We start from the raw sequence: 9,427 nt of genomic DNA, 5'->3' as shown, positions 1-9,427 counted from the left end.
TATCTCTGATAGATTAGCTCCTATGACAGCACAATTAAGGGATAAGGTGAGAAAACAAGGAGTAGAAGTTGTCGGAGTGTTAGGAAGAGATCCAAGGAAAAGCAACTTTGCAGAAACAGAGAATGACAAGCAGTGTCAATTGCTTTTACTGAGATGACAAACTATGGACTAAAACTGCATTGGAACCAGTGGTTGGGAGGCAATTATAGTGGAATCATAGCTATCAAATGTCTCTAAGAAGACAAGATGAGATGGAATAGAATCCAGGTTACAAATAATATCAGCATTGCTTTATTGCTCAAGCTCCCAAATATGAAGTCCTCTCTACTTATTTGCTTACCCAGATATGTTCTGCCCCTCCAACCCTTCCTCTGCTAATCCAGGAAATCAACTCCTAGATAATCTATCTCCTTAATATTTTTCCTATGTGTCCCCTTCTCTCTCTCTCTCTCTCTCTCCACAGCCACTGTCTCATCACAGACCCTCATCCTTTTACCCCAGGTTACTACAAAAACCAATTTTTAATTTTTTTCCAAAATGAAAATAGCCTTATTGTTTAATCTGATTATAAAAGTATCACATGCTCATTCTTTAAAAAGTAGTCAACAATACAAAATAGAAAAAGTAGAAATCATCCATTACCCCAACACTTGGAAATAAGTATGATATGGTCTGGCTCTGTGTTCTTCCCCAAATCTCATCTTGAATTGTAATCCCATGTGTTGGGGGAGGGACCTCACGGGAGGTGTTTGGATAATGGGGGCGGTTCCCCCATGCTGTTCTTATGACAGTGGGTGAGTTCTCATGAGATCTGATGGTTTTATAAGAGGCTCTTCCCCATTTGCTCTGCACTTTTCTCTTCTGCTGCCTTATGAAGAAAGATGTGTCGCTTTCCCTTCCACCATGATGGTAAGTTTCCTGAGGGCTCCCTAGCAATGTGGAACTGTTGAGTCAATGAAACCTTTTTCCGTTATAAATTACCCAGTCTTGGGCTGTTCTTCATAGCAGTGTGAGAGTGGACTACTGCAAAGCACTTTTAACACTTTAGTGCATATCATGCCAAACTACAGAAGTACTACCTTGTAATTTCCACTATTCACTTAACATACTGTTAATGTCTTTTCATGTTGTGAAATGATCAATCAATACAGCCATTTCATGAATCACTATAGGGTAGTGGTTAAGAGCATGAAGTCTGGAACCAGACAGCATGGGTCTGAATCCAGCTCTGCTATTTACCACCACTGTGACTTTACACAGGTTACGTAAACTATGTCTCCCACAGCTCTTTATTTGTAAATTGGAAAGACCAATAGCACCAACTATTGTAATAAGAACTAATTTAGTTTCTATATGAAAAGTACTTAGAATAGCACCCTACACTTAGAAATACTACATAACTATTAGTTATAAAATATATAGTATTCCATGGCTTATGATATGTACCTTGGGTTTATTTCAACATTCTTATTGTTACATAAAATATAACAGGTCTTGATCTCCATTCTCATCTCTATCTAATCTATTTTCACAATTATTACCTAGAAGTTAGGTGTTTCTGTAACAAAATTCTGAAATGTGGAGCATTGGTTTTAGAACTGGGTGGCAGTCAGAACCTGGAGAGAATTGAGGAAGCTGTTACTAAAAGCTGTAGAGGCCTCAAGAAAACCATTAGTGAAGGCTGGAAAGACAGTGAGGAAAATAGTGTTAGAGGCTGAATTTCTGTTATGCAGTGGTGGAAGGTTTGGCTACCTGCCACCTGTGGTCACATGAAAAATAGAAAGAATGCCTAATGCCTAATGCCTAATGTGTTTATGCACCTGGTTGGGGAGATTTCCAAGCAAGATATAGAAAGTTCCAACTGGCTTCTTTTCACCCCCTATAATAAAATATGAGAAGATAAAAATGAAGTATCAAAGGAACTAGCAGAAGTTAGAGGAAATGTAGTAAGCCCAAGATAGTTTCTTGAGGCAGCAAAAGATTCTCAAAGTAAGAAATGGCCTTAAGGCAAGGATTGAATCTAGGGCAGTAAAATGTTGTTTCAGGGTAAAGTTGAAGTCAAGCATGAGATTATGAAACTTTGTAAAGACCTTAGAAAGATAAGATTTCTAGATACTTTTTTCTAGACAAAAGACCTTCTAAAGATATCAAGGATGTGCCTTTAAGCCTTTTTTGATTAAAGAGGCTTCTAAAAATTTTAGAGCAGTTGTCCCCAACCTTTTTGGCACCAGACCGATCTCATGGAAGACAATTTTTCCATGGATGGGGCATGCCAGAGGGAGATGGTTTTGGGATGAGAGGATGAAACTGTTCCACCTCAGATCACCAGGCATTAGTTAGATACTCCTAAGGAGTGTGCAACCTAGATCCCTCACATGTGCAGTTCACAGTTGGATTAGCGCTCCTATGAGAATCTAGTGCTGATCTGACAGGAGGTGGAGCTCAGGTGGTAATGCTCGCTTGCCTGCTCACCACCTGCTGTGTGGTCAGTTTCCTAACAGACCATGGACTGGTACTGGTCCATGGCCCGGGGGTTGGGGACCCCTGTCTGAAAGCCATTGTCTCACAGCAGCCTCTCAGGAAGCCCTAGATAGAGAAGGACTTACTTTGAAAGGCTTTGTGGAATGGAATATAATTTGATGTATAAGTATTCCATAAAGTCGTTAAAGGAATTATGTCAGCTTTGACTCACATGTTCAAAATGAAAAGAGTATACTTGCTACCAGAGCCCTGAGCCATCATGTAAGAAGTCTGTACACCCTGCTGGTGAGCCCACGTGAGCAGTTCCTGAAACTATATGGAGAGATCCAGTGGCCCAGCTGAATGCTGCCTTCCAGCCAAGACACCAAACTGGTGACTGAAGCCTTTTCGGACCCTCCAGGCAGACTAATTACCAAGTCAGTATCATCAAGTGACCCCAGTTGTTGCCACATGAGGCAGTAGAATCTCCCAACTGAACCTTGCTCTAATTCCTGACTTATAGATTGTGAGGTTAGTAAAATGAATAGTAATTTTAAACTATACTAACTGATTTATCATGTTGCCATAGATAATTGGCAAAAAATGTAGTCACTGCAAGACTGATGTAAACAACAACATACAACAACAGTAACAGTAACAATACAGCAATCATGTTTCTCTGTGTTTGTAACCTTTCATTTCTTTATTTTCTGGTAAATAGAGTTCAACTTCTGAGTATGATAGTGAACCCAGGAAGAATCCTGACTTTGTCCACATTTTGTAATTTTTATCTTTCAAATTAACCTACACTTTAAATCAAATACCTTGTATATTTTTCCCTGACTGGTTTTTCCAAATGTTTCATGATATTCCATCCTCTGGACAGTTACAAAAATATCTTAATAAATGCAAATCTAATCTTGCCAATCCCATCCTTAAAGCCCCTAAGTGGTTATCCTTGGGATGAAGTCTACATTTTGAGCTCTTTATTCCTACAGCCTTTTCTTTACCATTCTCCCAGGATCTGTAGCTTCAAATCTCCTAATGAGCTGTGCTAACTCTCACTTCTGAACTCTGGAACATGCTATTCCCTTTGCCTAGAACATTTTGTTTCCTAGTTCTTTTGGCTAACTCCTTTTCGTCACTTAAATCTTAGTATAATCTTCACCATCTAAAGGAGGCTTTCCTTGAGTTTCTGCTTGATACTCCTACAGCTTGTGTTTACAGAAACTTAGTACTTGTCACCCACATTTGGACTAAATCTTACTCTGATTAGTACATACGGTTTTGGATAAACTAATCCTGTCTTCCACAGGAGGCCTGCCTGCCTCTGCTTGTGCTGCCACCATGTCTCTAGTGATCCCTGAAAAGTTCCAGCATATTTTGTGAGTACTTGATACCAACATCGATGGGCACTGGAAAATAGCCTTTGCCATCACTGCCATTAAAGATGTGAGTTGAAGATACGCTCATGTGGTGTTGAGGAAAGCAGACATTGACTTCACCAAGAGGGCAGGAGAACTCACTGAGGATAAGGTGGAACGTGTGATCACCATTTTGCAGAATCCATGCGAGTTCAAGATCCCAGACTGGTCCTTGAACAGACAGAAGGATGTAAAAGGTGGAAAATATAGCCAGGTCCTAGCCAATGGTCTGGACAACAAGCTCCATGAGGACCTGGAGCGACTGAAGAAGATTCGGGTTCATAAAGGGCTACGCCACTTCTGGGCCCTTTGTGTCCAAGGCCAGCACACCAAGACCACTGGCTGCCGTGGCCATGTTGGTGTGACTAAGAAGAAATAAGTCTGCAGGCCTTGTCTGTTAATAAATAGCCTGTATACCAAAAAAAAAAAAAACAAAAACAAAACAAACCCCTAATTCTAATGAACTCACATTTTTATGCCGCTAAAACATTGATTAACATGATTATTTTTTGCATTTAATACACTTTTTGTCACCAAAAAAAAAAAAGAGAAAAAAATAAATAGCTCACACATTGCTGAAACAGTGGCTCAGAGCCAACATTATATTATTACTGCTGTCCTTATGAAATTTCATGGATATGAAGGTGGAGATACTCAGAGGCATTTCTTAAAAGATAAGGTCTCATTTGTCTTTCCTATATAACAAAGTAAGTTTAAAAGTCATGTGTCTGTTCTATATGTCGATAATGCTTTTCAAAGTTCGTTTTTGTTAAAAGGCTAATTTTTCTTTTCTAATAACAACTTTTGAAGTGAAGAATTTTGTAATAATGGGTTAAAAATGAACTCTATGTTTTCTTCAATTATAATTATGTGGTAAACTTAATGAAATAACTGAAAATACCAGGTTACAATCCTTACCAAAGAAGGCAACTTTTGACTTAAAAGTTTCTCTATTCCAGAGTCAGTAGAACAACAGGGCCTACCAGACCTTCAAGCTTTGGGGATAGGCCAACTACTTCCAGCATGATGCAAGAGAATTTGAGTGATCATGTTCTCTCTTTGCCCAAGGATGGTACATATCTACCATGTTCTGGGCGCTTAAAAGAGAAGTTAATTCAAGACATATATTGATTGTCTTAGGGGATTGCACTAAAATTTCTGGGACATTCTTTATGTAAAATTATATGGCATTATGGTAGTTTACTTCTTTTATTTTTTTGAGACGGAATTTTGCTCTTGTTGCCCAGGCTGGAGTGCAATGGTATGATCTCGGCTCACTGCACCCTCCGCTTCTGGGGTTCAAGCGATTCTCCTGCCTCAGCCTCCTGAGTAGCTGAGATTACAGGCAACTGACAGCATGCCCGGCTAATTTTGTGTATTTTTAGTAGAGACGAGGTTTCACCATGTTGGCCAGGCTGGTCTCAAACTCCTGACCTCAGGCGATCCACCTGCCTTAGCCTTCCAAAGTGCTGGGATTACAAGTGTGAGCCATCAAGCCCAGCCAGTAGTTTACTTCTTGCCCTGTAGTTGTTTTTTCATGATAATGATTTGAAATATTTTTAGTTTAAAAAAAAGTCATCTCAGAACAAGCACTGACCCACAGGGGAGTTTGCCAATATAGGTGCTATAAAAGCTTTAAAAGAAAAGAGTTGCCTCTCCATAGTGTAGTTTCCCTTTAATTTAAGCCCTATAAAGCAAAATCATGAAAAAACAATGGTGCTTTATTAAAGAGTAAAGAAGGCCCTACATCTCCTTTTGTGGTAGACGGAAGGAGTGTCCAAGTTACTTTCTTCTCTGCATGTAAGTTATAATTGTTTAGAAAGGGATCATGGTTTTATTTTAAGTGTTTTCCCATGAACTCTTAACATTTGGTCTATTTTGCAAAGACTGTCTTTTCTCTGTCTTGCAGAGGTTCATACCTGCATTATCAGCAGCAGCCATTTCCCAGTGGACCAACCTGTCTTCATCCAGGGAAGGCTGGGACACTTGCCATGCTTCAAAGGAGCCACAAGCTTTCCAAAAGGAGCGGGAACAGGTAGGTTATCTTTGCCACAAGTAGAGAAGGCAATTCTGGAGTACTCAATGTGGCTTGTGCCAAAGCTCTGCCTTCTAGGGCTGCACTTAGATGCTCCCTGATGCCAGCCCCTCTACTTTGTCTGTGCTCATCTTCATTGGCTGTGATGCCATAAAAGCCTGTTTCATTGACACAAACATTACTTTTTCTTTCTATTTCATTTAATACGGTTTTGTTAAAGAAAAACAACCTTATTAAAGGAAACCCCCATTACTGGTGCCCACTTGGAGCATTATGGCTGGGACTCAGTTATCACAACATCTAAAATAAACCTTTTTTCCCAGAGTTGTGTGTTTTAATTTGGTCATAAGAAACATTTCCTCTTAGTGGAACATGACACCTCCCAACTTGGGGATACTTTTTGAGTAAATGAATCTACTTGGCAATTTCTAATGAACATAAATAAGTGGAAATTATTTATTCCTGTGCCATTCTTCCTCAGTTTTATTGCTGTCTTTGGTGACAGAAGTACCAATTTTTAATGCTTCAGAACACAGTAATTGAAAGTAATTTACTTTGTGTTCTCATACTAGAAAGTGAAAAACATCAAATCACACAAAGGCATATTTGGGTCCATATGGAAAAAAAATTCCAGTAAGTTTTATAGCCTGCAACATCCTGAGGTAATTCCATGCCACGACTCCAGTTAGTCTTTCTTTACACTTCGATGACGCAGCACCTTGTATATACAAGGCGCTTAACAACCAGCTGTTGATGTGGAGGTGTGATCTAGGAGTTGGCCTTAAATGTGAAACATACATCACTCTTTCCATAATCATTCAGAGACTCATTCCATAGTCTCATCAGTCAGAGACTGAAAAGTCACCTGCCTGCTGCGACAGAATGACCTCACCACAGGAAGTGGGTGAATGAAGCCCTTGGTCTGACGTACAGGCGTGTTGCCTTTCTCAGTTATACCTTTGCTGGCCTCTTTCCTGATGTTGATACACTGAGCTGGACACAGGATTTTCTTTTATCCTGCTGTTCTTCACCTCAGTGCTGCTGCAGTTAAGACCAGGGAAATAAAATCCACACGGTTAAGTTTCTATAAAGTTTGCACTCATTGTTTGGGAAGGACATGGTTGTATATTGGAAGCTGCCCACCAAATCCTATGAGATTAATGAATTGGAGAAAGTGCCATTGCTCTCTTGGGAGGGGTCACTGCCTCAGTTTAAATGAAAGGCATTTGGTCTATGAGGGGTGGCATGCTAATGGGCTGCCTTGCTCCCCAAATCACTTTACAGGTTACCATTTTATACACGTAAACTGAGCTTCCTTTGTTCTAATGACATGAATATTAGAGAAATTCCAAAATATTTAGATGTATGCCAATGACTAAATTTGTTCTAAAACACACCTTCTTTTGTAATAAGCAGTCACTACCATTTTCATTACAGCAGAATGTATCACGGTTGTGATTTATTCTCCAATTGTGACTGACGAATTACTACAGCAAATGACTTTGGGAATTTAGGTAAGTAAAAAAAATTGTTAAGAAAATTTTATCTTGGAATTGCTAATATTCTACATATTCCTTATGGTACTCTTTGCCTCTCTTGTAGATTTGATATTGTCATTTTGAGAATTTTCTGTTTTAAAAGACATTGCTCTAAAGGCAAGCAGTAGATTGGGGAAGTATATATACAAAAAACATTGCACAAAAAATATTAAAGAGCTCATACACATTGATAAGAAGAACACCAAGCCCCTGACAGGTCATCTAGGAAAATTTAAGAAGAACAAAAGAAAAAACAAAGCTAGTGCACATATGGTAACATGTTCAACTTTATTAATATTTGAATAAATGCAAATTAAGAGGATATAATTTTTACCTTTTAAATAATATGCCACACTGGAGAAGATGTGTTAAATTTGGGACTTCTGTTCTGTATAGTGTGGCTCTTTCACTGAAATAGGTTAAATTTGCTAAAGTCAATCACCTAAGGCTCTTTCTTGCCCATAGGTTTGTAAGGTCATTATCAGGTAACAGCCATCAAGTAAGGCCAAGTATTTAAAAGTATACTTTTAAGGTAGGCACGGTCGCACGTGCCATAGTCTCAGCTACATGGAAGGATTGCTCGAGCCCAGGAGTTCAAGGCTGCAGTGAGCTATGATCATGCCACTGCACTCCAGAGCCTGGCACCAAAGCAAGACCCTGTCTCTTAAAAATAAAATAACAACTTTTAAATAAATGACTTAAATAACTGTCCATTTCTTGAACAACAAATACCACACTAGTAATATTCAGAAGAAACAAAACATCATGCACAGGCCAGAGTGCACCATTTCAATGATCTAATTCCTAATTTTATCACCATTCATTCATTTAACAAATATTTATTGAACAACTACTATGTACCTATCATTGCTCCAGGTCTTGGAGGTGCAGGAGTGGGCAAGTCAAAAAGGTTCTTTTTCTCATTACTCTTACATTATATTTTGCAATTATATCATAACTCCCTTAGGAAAAACAAACAAACAAACAAACCCTGGTTTCTACTCATATTTCAGAATCACAGCACTTAAAAGGTTATTGCTGTTTGCTTTTTAGTTATTTTTAAAGTTTTTGATATTTAGCCTTAACAAGAAAAAGCACATCAATCTTGAAATTGTCAGTTCCTTTTTACATGTTTTTAGGTTTTCTTCTACAGGCTTAGAAAGGAAAACCAAACAAAGCCATCTCTTTCCCCAGTGGCTTACTTGTGTCTGACTCCTAACATTTCCTGACTAATCAGCTCCAATTAGTGGAGTCACTAAGATTCTGGTGAGGTGATCAAATTTAGATTCTCTTCCATCTCTTCTAGTAGAGCACCCTTGATGGTGGAAGATTAGAATGGGGCAACCGCGGTCTGGGAATGAGGACTAGGATAAGGTGGTTGTTAAGAGCCTGGGCTTTGGATTAGAAAGTCTGGGCTGGGCCCTCCACTTACCAGCTACCTAAGCAGGGGCAAGTCAATGAACTGTCCTGTGCCTTGGCTGCCTCATTCTCAAAAAGACAATAAGAATTTCAACCTCATAAATTCCTTATGGGGTTTGGATGAGATACCACTTCACGCAGCACTCAACCAGTAGCTTTTTAGTACCTTGAAACAACATTCATCACAGTCACAATTTTCTAGAAAACTAATATTTTGCTCAACAATTTATATAAATATATTCTATGATAATATAGGTATAATTGTTTTAATATAAAAAGATTTTCCTATAGCTCTACCAATTCTATATACATTTTTTTTTTTTAGTAAATTGACCTTTTGGAAAGGAGTGCCATGTCCCTTCTTGTCTTCACCTTCCATTTTGCTATCCTGGTTTTTAAAACAAGACTTTTTTCTTGCTTCTTCCATTGTTTGTCCTCTCCCCATTGTCTGCCCTTACCCTCACCCCCACCCCTATAGTATAAGGTATTATTTATCCAGCACTATAATTGTAGCCTTTTGCAGGCAGCTCCATAGCCAACCAGTCTATTTT

At 38.9% G+C, this 9,427-nt stretch overlaps 1 pseudogene; it reads left to right on the top strand.

The window, feature by feature from the left end:
- Nucleotides 1–3,807: 3,807 nt before the first annotated feature.
- On the top strand, nt 3,808–4,263 carry LOC101146066 (small ribosomal subunit protein uS13-like; annotated as a pseudogene).
- The last annotated feature ends 5,164 nt before the right edge of the window (nt 4,264–9,427 follow it).

The sequence above is a fragment of the Gorilla gorilla genome, chromosome 6, assembly GCF_029281585.2.
Source record: "Gorilla gorilla gorilla isolate KB3781 chromosome 6, NHGRI_mGorGor1-v2.1_pri, whole genome shotgun sequence".
Classification (NCBI taxonomy): Eukaryota; Metazoa; Chordata; class Mammalia; order Primates; family Hominidae; genus Gorilla; species Gorilla gorilla.
This window is presented reverse-complemented; position numbering and strand designations above follow the sequence as displayed.